This window comes from Arachis stenosperma, chromosome 9, assembly GCF_014773155.1.
Source record: "Arachis stenosperma cultivar V10309 chromosome 9, arast.V10309.gnm1.PFL2, whole genome shotgun sequence".
NCBI classification, from domain to species: Eukaryota; Viridiplantae; Streptophyta; class Magnoliopsida; order Fabales; family Fabaceae; genus Arachis; species Arachis stenosperma.
In genome coordinates this window covers 112,874,879-112,887,279 of record NC_080385.1, presented here as the reverse complement: position 1 = coordinate 112,887,279, position 12,401 = coordinate 112,874,879, and the positions used below count along the sequence as shown (strand labels likewise).

At 39.5% G+C, this 12,401-nt stretch overlaps 1 non-coding gene across 1 annotated transcript; it reads right to left on the bottom strand.

The window, feature by feature from the left end:
- Window positions 1–2,013: 2,013 nt before the first annotated feature.
- LOC130953028 (small nucleolar RNA R71) lies at window positions 2,014–2,122 on the bottom strand. The gene has a single exon (XR_009075202.1). It is a non-coding gene; the product is annotated as a small nucleolar RNA R71 (small nucleolar RNA).
- Between the last annotated feature and the right edge of the window lie 10,279 nt (window positions 2,123–12,401).

The following is a 12,401-nucleotide window of genomic DNA, read 5'->3' as shown; positions in this document are numbered from 1 at the left end:
CCACCAAGTTTTTGGCGCCGTTGCCGGGGATTGTTCGAGTATGGACAACTGACGGTTCATCTTGTTGCTCAGATTAGGTAATTTTCTTTTCAAAAATCTTTTTCAAAAATTTTTCTTTTATTTTTCATTTTTCCTAACATTATTTCCGAAAAAAAAAATAATAAAAATACAAAAAAATTAGAAAATCATAAAAACTAAAAATATTTTGTGTTTCTTGTTTGAGTCTTGAGTTAATTTTTAAGTTTGGTGTCAATTGCATGCTTTAAAATTTTTCTTGCATTTTTCAAAAAATCCATGCATTCATAGTGTTCTTCATGATCTTCAAGTTGTTCTTGGTAAGTCCTCTTGTTTGATCTTGAAGTTTTCTTGTTTTGTGTTGTTTGTTGTTTTTCATATGCATTTTTTGTTTGTTAGAATCCATGCATTAAAGATTTCTAAGTTTGGTGTCTTGCATGTTTTCTTTGCATCAAAAATTTTTCAAAATTATGTTATTGATGTTCATCATGATCTTCAAAGTGTTCTTGGTGTTCATCTTGACATTCATAGCATTCTTGCATGCATCCATTGTTTTGATCTAAAAATTTCATGCATTGAGTATTTTTGTTGTTTTTCTCTCTCATAATTAAAAAGTCAAAAATCAAAAAAATATCTTTTCCTTATTTCCCTCCAAATTTTCGAAATTTTGGGTTGACTTGGTAAAAAATTTTTAAAATTAGTTGTTTCTTACAAGTCAAGTCAAAATTTCAAAATTTTAAAAATCTTATCTTTTCAAAATCTTTTTCAAAAATCATATCTTTTTCATTTTTTTTCTATTTTTCAAAAATTTCAAAAATCTTTTTCAAAATATTTTTCAAAATATTTTTCTTATCTTTATATCAAATTTTCGAAAGTTAGCTAACAATTAATGTGATTGGTTCAAAAATTTGAAGTTTGTTACTTTCTTGTTAAGAAAGGTTCAATCTTTAAATTCTAGAATCTTATCTTGTAGTTTCTTGTTAGTTAAGTCATTTAAAAAATTGAATCTATTTCAAAATATCTTATCTAACTTCTTATCTTCTCATCTTTTTAAAATTTTATTTTAAAATCTTTTTTTCAATCAACTAACTAACTTTTTGTTTGTTTCTTATCTTTTTCAAAACCACCTAACTACTTTTCCTTCTCTAATTTTCGAAAATACCTCTTTCTTTTTCAAAAATTATTTTTAATTAATTAACTGTTTCAAATTTTAATTTCAATTATATTTTATCTTTAATTTTCAAAAGTTACTAAACCCTTTTTCAAAATTATTTTCGAAATTTCTCTTTTCTTTTCTTCTTCTATTTAATTATTTAATTACTAACACTTCTCTTCACCTCTCTTCATCTAAATATCCGAATTCTTCTTCACTCTTCCCCCCTCTCTTTTTCTACTAACATAAAGGAATCTCTATACTGTGACATAGAGGATTCCTCTTTCTTTTCTTGTTTTCTTCTCTTTCATATGAGCAGGAACAAGGATAAAGGCACTCTTGTTGAAATTGATCCAGAACCTGAAAGGACCCTGAAGAGAAAATTAAGAGAAGCTAAGTTACAACAATCTAGAAACAACCTTTCAGAAATTTTCAAACAAGAGAAGGAGATGGTAGCCGAAAATAATAATAATGCAAGGAGAATGCTTGGTGACTTCACAAAGCCAACGTCCAAGTTTGATGGAAGAAGCATCTCCATTCCTGCCATTGGAGCCAACAACTTTGAGCTGAAACCTCAGCTAGTTGCCTTAATGCAACAAAATTGCAAATTTTATGGACTTCCATCTGAAGATCCTTATCAGTTTTTAACTGAGTTCTTGCAGATCTGTGAGACTGTAAAGATGAATGGAGTTGATCCTGAAGTCTACAGACTCATGCTTTTCCCTTTTGCTGTAAGAGACAGAGCTAGAATATGGTTGGATTCACAACCTAAGGATAGCCTGGACTCTTGGGATAAGCTGGTCACAGCCTTCTTGGATAAATTCTTTCCTCCTCAAAAGCTGAGCAAGATGAGAGTGGATGTTCAAACCTTCAAACAAAAAGATGGTGAATCCCTCTATGAAGCTTGGGAAAGATACAAGCAACAGACCAAAAGATGTCCATCTGACATGTTTTCAGAATGGACCATATTAGATATATTCTATTATGGTCTATCTAAATTTTCAAAAATGTCATTGGACCATTCTGCAGGTGAATCTATTCACCTGAAGAAAACGCCTGAAGAGGCTCAAGAACTCATTGATATGGTTGCAAACAACCAATTCATGTACACTTCTGAGAGGAATTCCGTGAATAATGGGATACCTCAGAAGAAAGGAGTTCTTGAAATTGATGCTCTGAATGCCATATTGGCTCAGAACAAAGTGTTGACTCAACAGGTCAACATGATCTCTCAAAATCTGAATGGATGGCAACATGCATCCAACAGTACTAGAGAGGCAGCTTCTGAAGAAGCTTATGATCCTGAGAATCCTGCCATGGTAGAGGTTAATTACATGGGTGAACCTTATGGAAACACCTATAACTCATCATGGAGAAATCATCCAAATTTCTCATGGAAGGATCAACAAAAGCCTCAACAAAGGCTTTAACAATGGTGGACGCAACAGGCTGAACAATAGCAAGCCATATCCATCATCTTCTCAGCAACAGACAGAGAATTCTGAGCAAAACACCTCTAATTTAGCCAATTTAGTCTCTGATCTGTCAAAGGCCACTTTCAGTTTCATGAGTGAAACAAGATCCTCCATTAGAAATCTGGAGGCACAAGTGGGCCAGCTGAGTAAGAAAGTCATTGAAACTCCTCCCAGTATTCTCTCAAGCAATACAGAAGAGAATCCAAAAGGAGAGTGCAAAGCCATTGATGTGATCAATGTGGCCAAATGTACAAGGGAGGAGGAGGACGAAAATCCTAGTGAGAAAGACCTCCTGGGACATCCCTCAAGCAAGAAGGAGTTTCCTATTAAGGATCCAAAGGAATTTGAGGCTCATATAGAGACCATAGAGATTCCATTAAATCTTCATCTGCCATTCATGAGCTCTGAAGACTATTCTTCCTCTGAAGAGGATGAAGATGTGACTGGAGAGCAAATTGCTCAATACTTAGGAGCTATCATGAAGCTAAATGCCAAGCTGTTTGATAATGAGACTTGGGAAAGTGAACCTCCCTTGCTCATTAGTGAACTAGATACCTGGATTCAGTAAATTCTACCTCAAAAGAGACAAGATCCTGGCAAGTTTTTGATACCTTGTACCTTAGGCACCATGACCTTTGAAAAAGCTCTGTGTGATCTGGGGTCAGGGATAAATCTTATGCCACTCTCTGTAATGGAGAAGCTGGGGATCATTGAGGTACAACCTGCCTTGTTCTCATTACAATTGGCAGACAAGTCATTGAGACAAGCTTATGGATTAGTAGAGGACGTGCTAGTAAAGGTTGAAGGCCTTTACATCCCTGCTGATTTCATAATCTTAGACACTAGGAAGGAAGAGGATGAATGCATCATCCTTGGAAGACCTTTCCTAGCCACAGCAGGAGCTGTGATAGATGTCAACAGAGGTGAATTAGTCCTTCAATTAAATGGGGACTACCTTGTGTTTAAGGCACATGGCCATCCCTCTGTGACAAAAGAGAGTAAGCATGAAGAGCTTCTCTCAGTTTAGAGTCAAGAAGAGCCCACACAGTCAAACTCTAAGTTTGGTGTTGTGAGGCCACAACCAAACTCTAAGTTTGGTATTAAGACCCCATATCCAAACTCTAAGTTTGGTGTTGGGACTACACAACATTGACCTGATCACCTTGTGGCTCCATGAGAGCCACTATCAAGCTATTGACATTAAAGAAGCGCTTGTTGGGAGGCAACCCAATTTTATTTATCTAATTTTTATTTTATTCTATATTATTGTTATTTTGTGTTTTATTAGGTACATGATCATGAGGAGTCGCGAAAAAAATCATAAAAATTAAAAACAGAGTCAAAAAAACAGCAGAAAAAAATTCGCACCCTAGAGAACGCACAGGCTGGCGTTCAACGCCAGTAAGATGCATCTGGCTGGCGTTCAATGCCAGAACAGAGCATCATTCTGGCGCTGAACTCCAGAAACAAGCAACATTCTGGCGCTGAACGCCAGGAATGTGCCCAGAGAAGAAAAGCTGGCGCTGAACACCAGTAACAAGCATGAAACTGGCGTTCAACGCCAGAAACATGCTTTACATTGGCGTTGAACGCCCAGAATGTGCACCAATGGGCGTTTAAACGCCAGAATGGTGTGCAAAGGCATTTTACATGCCTATTTGGTGCAGGGATAGAATTTCTTGACACTTCAGGACCTGTGGACCCCACAGGATCACTTCAGGATCTGTGGACCCCACAGGATCCCCACCTACCATATTCCCACCTTACCTCCTAATCCTAGTTTTTGTGATTACTCTTCCCCATGTCACACTTCCCAAAACTCTTCACCAATCACCTCAATTCCTCTTCCCAATTATCCCCTTCACCACTCACATCCATCCACTCTTCCCCATAAACCCCACCTACCTTCAAAAATTCAAAAACATTTTCCCACCCTACATGGCCGAATACACACTACCCCCTCTCCCTATAAATACCTTTCCATTCTACTTCTTTTTCACACAACACAAACCCCTCTTATCCCACTTAGCCGAACCTACCTCTCTCCCTCTCCACCATATTTTCTTCTTCTTCTTCTTCTCTTCTTTCTTCTCTTGCTCGAGGGTGAGCAATATTTTAAGTTTGGTGTGGCAAAAGCATAAGCTTTTTGTTTTTCCATTACCATCAATGGCACCTAAGGCCGGAGTATCCTCTAGAAAAGGAAAAGGGAAGACAAAAGCTTCCACCTCCGAGTCATGGGAGATGGAAAGATTCATCTCCAAGAGCCATCAAGACCACTTCTATGATGTTGTGGCAAAGAAGAAGGTGATCCCTGAGGTCCCTTTCAAGCTCAAGAAAAATGAGTATCCGGAGATCCGACATGAAATCCGAAGAAGAGGTTGGGAAGTCCTAACCAACCCCATGCAACAAGTCGGAATCTTAATGGTTCAAGAGTTCTATGCCAATGCATGGATCACTAGGAACCATGATCAAAGTATGAACCCGAGTCCAAAGAATTATCTCACAATGGTTCGGGGGAAATACTTGGATTTTAGTCCGGAAAATGTCAGGTTGGCATTCCACTTGCCCATGATGCAAGGAGATGAACACCCCTACACTAAAAGGGTCAACTTTAATCAAAGGTTGGACCAAGTCCTTATGGACATTTGTGTGGAAGGAGCTCAATGGAAGAGAGACTCCAAAGGCAAGCCAGTCCAACTAAGAAGACTGGATCTCAAGCCTATAGCTAGAGGATGGTTGGAGTTCATTCAACGCTCCATCATTCCCACTAGCAACCGATCTGAAGTTACTGTGGATCGGGCCATCATGATTCATGGCATCATGATTGGAGAGGAAGTAGAAGTTCATGAGGTCATCTCCAATGAAATCTACAAAATAGCCGACAAGCCCTCACCCATGGCACGGCTAGCTTTTCCTCACCTTATTTGCCATCTATGTTACTCAGCTGGAGTTATCATAGAAGGAGACATCTCCATTGAAGAGGACAAGCCCATCACCAAGAAAAGGATGGAGCAAGCAAGAGAGACCCTTCACGGTTCTCAAGAGATGAATGAGGAAGCTCATCATCAAGAAATCCCTGAGATGCCTCAAGGGATGCACTTTCCTCCCAACAACTATTGGGAACAACTCAACACTTCATTAGAAGATTTGAGCCACAATGTGGAACAATTAAGGGTGGAACATCATGAGCACTCCATCATTCTCCAAGAAATAAGAGAAGACCAAAGGGCAATGAGGGAGGAGCAACAAAGGCAAGGAAGGGACATAGAAGAGCTTAAGAACATCATTGGTCCTTCAAGAAGAAGACGCCACTAAAGGTGGATTCATTCCTTGTTCTTTATTTCTTTCTGTTTTCGGTTTTTAATGTTGTGTTTATCTATGTTTTGTGTCTTTACTTCATGATCATTAGTATGTAACCATGCCTTAAAGCTATGAATAAAATCCATTAATCCTTCACCTCTCTTAAATGAAAAATGTTTTAATTCAAAAGAACAAGAAGTACATGAATTTCGAATTTATCCTTGAATATAGTTTAATTATATTGATGTGGTGACAATACTTTTGTTTTCTAAATGAATGATTGAACAGAGCATATATCTTTTGATCTTGTTGTTTATGAATGTTAAAATTGTTGGCTCTTGAAAGAATGATAAACAAAGAGAAATGTTATTGATGATCTGAAAAATCATGAAATTGATTCTTGAAGCAAGAAAAAGTAGTGAAAAAGAAAGCTTGCGAAAAAAAATAGAAAGAAAAAGAAAAAGAAAGCAGAAAAAACCAATAGCCCTTAAAACCAAAAGGCAAGGGTAAAAAGGATCCAAGGCTTTGAGCATCAATGGATAGGAGGGCCCAAGGAAATAAAATCCAGGCCTAAGCGGCTAAATCAAGCTGTCCCTAACCATGTGCTTGTGTCATGATGGTCCAAGTGAAAAGCTTGAGACTGAGTAGTTAAAGTCGTGATCCAAAGCAAAAAGAGTGTGCTTAAGAGCTCTGGACACCTCTAACTGGGGACTCTAGCAAAGCTGAGTGACAATCTAAAAAGGTTCACCCAGTTATGTGTCTGTGGCATTTATGTATCCGGTGGTAATACTGGAAAACAAAATGCTTAGGGCCACAGCCAAGACTCATAAGTAGCTGTGTTCAAGAATCAACATGCTTAACCAGGAAAGTCAATAACACTATCCAAAATTCTAAGTTCCTAGAGAAGCCAATCATTCAGAACTTCAAAGGAAAAAGTGAGATGCCAAAATTGTTCAGAAGCAAAAAGCTACAAGTCCCGCTCATCTAATTATAATTAATATTCATTGATATTCTGGAATTTATAGTATATTCTCTTCTTTTTATCCTATTTGATTTTCAGTTGCTTGGGGACAAGCAACAATTTAAGTTTGGTGTTGTGATGAGCGGATAATTTATATGCTTTTTGGCATTGTTTTTAGGTAGTTTTTAGTAAGTTCAAGCTACTTTTAGGGATGTTTTCATTAGTTTTTATGATAAATTCACATTTCTGGACTTTACTATGATTTTGTATGTTTTTCTGTGATTTCAGGTAATTTCTGGCTGAAATTGAGGGACTTGAGCAAAACTCTGAAAAAGGCTGACAAAAGGACTGCTGATGCTGTTGGAATCTGACCTCCCTGCACTCAAAATGAATTTTCTGGAGCTACAGAACTCCAAATGGCGCGCTCTGAACGGAGTTGGAAATTAGACATCCAGAGCTTTCCAGCAATATATAATAGTCCATACTTTATTCGGAAATTTACGACGTAACTTGGCATTGAACGCCAAGTACATGCTGCTGTCTGGAGTTAAACGCCAGAAAAACATCATGATCCGGAGTTGAACGCCCAAAACACGTCATAACTCGGAGTTCAACTCCAAGAGAAGCCTCAGCTCGTGGATTGATCAAGCTCAGCCCAAACATACACCAAGTGGGCCCCGGAAGTGGATTTATGCATCATTTACTTACTCATGTAAACCCTAGTAGCTAGTCTAGTATAAATAGGATAAGTTACTATTGTATTAGACATCTTTTGACAGTTTAATCTCTTGACTATTTAACCTTTGATTATTCGGTCTCTTGATCACTCAGGGAGCTGGCCATTCGGCCATGCCTGAACCTTTTACTTATGTATTCTCAACGGTGGAGTTTCTGCACACCATAGATTAAGGGTGTGGAGCTCTGCTGTACCTCAAGTTTCAATACAATTACTATTAATTTTCATTCAATTCTCTCTTATTCTTATTCCAAGATATACGTTGCACAACACTTTGATGAATGTGATGATCCGTGACACTCATCATCATTCTCACCTATGAACGCGCGTGATTGACAACCACTTCCGTTCTACCTTAGGCCGGGCGCATATCTCTTAGATTCCCCAACAGAATCTTCGTGGTATAAGCTAGATAGATGGCGGCATTCATGGGGATCCGGAAAGTCTAACCTTGTCTGTGGTATTCCGAGTAGGATTCCGGTATTGAATGACTGTGACGAGCTTCAAACTCCTAAAGGCTGGGCGTTAGTGACAAACGCAAAAGAATCAATGGATTCTACTCCAACCTGATTGAGAACCGATAGATCATTAGCCGTGCTGTGACAGAGCATTTGGACCATTTTCACTGAGAGGATGGGATGTAGCTATCAACCAAGGGTGATGCCTCCAGACGATTAGCCGTGCAGTGACAGCGCATAGGACCATTTTCCCGAGAGGATCAAAAGTAGCCATTGATGATAGTGATGCCCTACATACAGCTTGCCATGGAAAGGAGTAAGAAGGATTGAAGGAAGAGTGAGTAGTGAAGTAGAGTTTCAAGAGGAACACAGCATCTCCATACACCTATCTGAAATTCCCACTATTGATTTACATAAGTATTTCTATCTCTTTTCATTCTCTATTTATTTATTAATTTTCGAAACCCAAAACCAATTTAATCTGCCTAACTGAGACTTACAAGGTGACCATAGCTTGCTTCATACCAACAATCTCTGTGGGATCGACCTTTACTCACGTAAGGTATTACTTGGATGACCCAGTACACTTGCTGGTTAAGTTGAACGAAGTTGTGAATCATGGTATTGGCATCATGTTTTTGGCGCCATTACCAGGGAATGAAAAGCAATGAATCTTGCAAAATGGAATAACACATGAATAACAATTTCGTCCACCAACGACCCGAGAGTCAATTAATCTTGGTTTTAAATTGGTTTGAGTTGTGTCAAATCTTGTGAAATGCCAATTTGATCGGCGGCCGATTGTTGGGTTTGGTCTATGCTTGCAACTTTTATTCTACTTTTAGTGTAAAAATCCAAACCCGTGCTTTTGGTCCCTCGTCAAATTTTGGAACCGTTGCCGGGGAATTTTCACTTTAAGTGCAATGTGTGCTATGATTTTGGTTGTGTAAATATGTGAATATTGTGAATATTTGATTTTTGGGTTTGCTACTTGGCATTAATTGTAGATACTACTTTTCTTTGTAGTTAGTCTTAGTAGATGTAGATTGTTAAGTTAGTTCTTGTTTATTTGCTGTTTATACCCTCGGTCGAGCTGTACGACCCGGGCTGATTGAAGACAAGTCGACCGACCTCTTCAGGTCAGAATCACCCGACCTCTTCTCAAAGAGGTCGGCCAAATCGCTAAAAAGGCCCTAGTAGGCCCAAACAAAGGAGCATAGTCCAAATCTAAAGGCAGAAAAAGCTAGAAAGATATAGGAGATTCCCTTTAAAGATAAGATGACTTCACTCAAAGATAAGATAAGATAACTATCTTATCTCTAGAAAGGTCACTCCACACTATTATAAATACACTGGAGCACCCAGGTATAACTCATACTCTGATTCTACTAAAAAAACCTACTTAATACCCTTGCTAACTTAAGCATCGGAGTCCCTTGCAGGTACCCCCACCCTCCGGTGACAAAGGATCAACACCACCACCAAGTCTAAAAAGTCGGACACGGCAACTCCGGCCACCATCATCAAGTCGGATTCAACTGCCCCGATCAGAACCAAAGATCTCGTCCGAGATCGACCTACAGTTTCAGGTAACCCTCGGAATATTGGCGCCGTTGCCGGGGAACCTAGAAGTCATCCCATCATCATGGCAGACAACCTTGACAATGACCATGACTTTGATCTAAAAAACAGGATGCCGCATAAGAACGCGGACACCACACCAAAGGATACGTCTCAACCGAACGGAAACAAGAACTCACCAAATTCACAAATCCTAGAGGTACTTCAAGCTCAACAAGATCGTCTCAAAAAACTCAAAAAAGAGGCTGAGCATCAACGAGAAGCCGAGAAGGATCTCCGAAGGGAAACTAGGCGACGTAAAGAGTTAGAGGACAAACTCTTAAAACTTGAAGCTGAACTCAAAACCAGGACTACTCGATCCAGTCAGAAAGATAAGCCCCACAAAGACCAAGACCCATTCACCAAAGAGATTATGAAAACCAATGTCCCAAAGGACTTCAAAGCTCCCGACATGACCCCATACGACGACACAGATGCAATTCGGTGCAAAGCCTTCCCAACTACCTTAACAAAGATGGCAATTAAATGGTTTGACAATCTGCCACCCAGGTCCATCAAAAGCTTTGATGACTTAGCCAAAAAGTTTCTTGCCAGATTCTCCATCCAGAAGGACAAAACCAAGCATGCCCTAAGCCTATTAGGGATCAAGCAAAGAGATCAGGAATGTCTTCGCAACTACATAGAAAGATTCAACAAAGCATGTCTGGACGTACGATGTTTACCAACAGAAGCAGCCATTATGGGTCTCATCAATGGCCTACGGGAAGGACCTTTTAGTCACTCCATATCAAAAAAACATCCCACATCTCTGAATGAAGTGCAAGAACGAGCAAAGAAATACATCAACATAGAGGAAAACTCTCGACTAGGAGAGACCTCAAAATCCGGATTCTCCTACTCCTCCTGATATAAGGATAAAGAGTCCAAGAAAAAGGAAGATTAGCAAGGGGAGAAGATTAAGAAATACAACAATTACACCCCTCTTCGGGTGTCTCTTGTGGAAGTTTACCGATAAGTGTGCCATACTGAGAAGATCCCACCACCTCGGCCACTTAAAAGCAAAAAGAGAGGAGGAAATTGGACTGAGTATTGTGAATACTACCGAATCTATAGGCATCCCACCAACCAGTGCTTTGACTTAAAAAATGTCATAGAGAAATTGGTAAGAGAAGGATGATTAGATCGATATTTAACCAATAAATCGGACGAGCCCAGAAAGCGAATAAGGGATGAAGAGGTCGAACGAGCTGAAAGACCGCTTCGTACCCCGGAGAGGCACGTTCACATGATAAATGGCGGATTTACAGGAGGGGGATCTCAAAGTCATCTCGCAAAAGGCACCTTAAAGAAGTATATCATGTCGAAGAAGAGGGATCATCCGACCTCCCTAGTATCACTTTCACCCAAGAAGATAAGGCAGGTGGTGCACGAATTTGCAATCCGTACAACTAACCAGCAAGTGCACTGGGTCGTCCAACTAATACCTTACGTGAGTAAGGGTCGATCCCACAAAGATTATTGGTTTGAAGCAAGCTATGTTTATTTTATTATTCTTAGTCAGGATATCAATCACAATTATCAATGGGAATTATTAGATTGGAAAAATAAAAGAGAATAAAATCGTTACTTGTTGTGCAGTATTGGGGAATATGTTGGAGTTTTGGTGATGCTTTGTCCTCTGAATTTCTGCAATGTAATATTCAACTCAATTGTTTGTAAAGCCCGTCTACGGCAAGCTGTATGTAGGGTGTCACCATTGTCAGTGGCTACCTCCCATCCTCTCAGTGAAAACGGTCCAGATGCTCTGTCACAGCACGGCTAATCAGCTGTTGGTTCTCGATCATGTTGGAATAGGATCCATTGATCCTTTTGCATTTGTCATCACGCCCAGCAATCGCAAGTTTGAAGCTCGTCACAGCCATTCAATCCTTGAATCCTACTGATGACATGTCATCATATACCTATTTTTCTATGCTTTTTCATACAAGAAATTGATGATTTGTGCTTAAATATTGAATGCTTTTGTACTTAAATGATATATTTCCTTGATATTTTAATTTTATAAACCTTGTAGAAAATAAGAAGAAAAAGAAGCAAAGAAGCACAAAAAAAGGAGAAAAAAAGAGCTTTGGGACACACTTTGAAGTTGGAGCACACTTTGGAGGCTTAGGTCACGCTTTTAAAAGCGTGGCCCATGACCAAATTAATGAAGAATAAGCAATCAGCACATACTGCCCTGCTCTTGCCAAGGGCAGGGAAGAATCGTGATGCAAAGTGAGGTTGGAAGCAAGAATTTTCGCTAAGGTAAAATCTGGGCGCTCACAGCATGACCATGCCTCCTTCAAAGGGCTATAACTTAAGCTACAGACGTCTAATTGATGTGCTTCCAGTTGCGTTGGAAAGCTGACATTCAGAGCTTTCCAACGATATATAGCAATCCATATTTGGCATACAATTAAGGCAGGAACGAAAGGCATCTTTAAGGGCCAAAAATAAGTGAAAATAAACCAAAGTGCTTCCACCAAGGCTCGAAGCTGGAGCCTCACTCCAAAGCAAAGTAGCGTTTAAATTTCTGCTCTGCCCTCTTGGAGGGCAGGGCAATGTCGTGCTCTTCATGAAGAAAATCCAAGAAAAATCAACTCCAAGTGCCACCCATGGGTTTCGAACCAAGCACCTAAGTGGAAGTGGGGAGCGCTACACACAAGGGAGCTTGCGCGCATCA